At 38.4% G+C, this 498-nt stretch overlaps 1 protein-coding gene across 2 annotated transcripts in view; it reads left to right on the top strand.

The window, feature by feature from the left end:
• Window positions 1-126: 126 nt before the first annotated feature.
• The window catches only part of manea (mannosidase, endo-alpha), a 46,268-nt gene continuing 45,896 nt past the window's right edge, over window positions 127-498 (top strand). The window contains exon 1 of one of the 2 annotated variants that reach the window (XM_039747969.1): window positions 127-182. The gene's annotated coding sequence lies outside the window, so the exon portion shown is untranslated. The remainder of the gene's footprint in view (window positions 183-498) is intronic. The other variant, XM_039747972.1, reaches the window with a different exon arrangement.

The raw sequence follows: 498 nt of genomic DNA, 5'->3' as shown, positions 1-498 counted from the left end.
TTTGCCGTTTGGCTAATGTAGTTTACTAAGGATTTTCAATTGCTTTATAATAGTAGTGGGAAACGGCTTTAAAAACTACAAATCCCAGCAGCCATAGTAAGGAGGGGGCGGGTTTACTTTTCGATAAAGTATCATTACCAGTTAAGTCGACTGTATTGTAGGAGTGCTGTCGTAGGACTTTGGTACGTGAAATGTTGTCTCTTATCTGGTGCGAGAGATTGTCGAATATTTAAGTATGGATTTATTCAAGTGATATCGCAAATGGGATAAAGACAATAATAGTAAAATACGGAAGTGGAAAAGGGTTTGTTGTGGAAAACACAGAGAGCTGTCACCTGCAACTGGCATATCTGCGTTAGTTTCATGTTTTATCGTTAAGTGGGAGAGTTTGATTTCAGATTGAGTTAATCGAATGAGCGAGTTGCTCTTTATGATGGAAATTGTACACCATGTATAATTTAGCATTAAAACGGAGGACGGCGATTGACAAGTAGTTGG

The sequence above is a fragment of the Polypterus senegalus genome, chromosome 3 (genome assembly GCF_016835505.1).
Source record: "Polypterus senegalus isolate Bchr_013 chromosome 3, ASM1683550v1, whole genome shotgun sequence".
NCBI classification, from domain to species: Eukaryota; Metazoa; Chordata; class Cladistia; order Polypteriformes; family Polypteridae; genus Polypterus; species Polypterus senegalus.
This window is presented reverse-complemented; position numbering and strand designations above follow the sequence as displayed.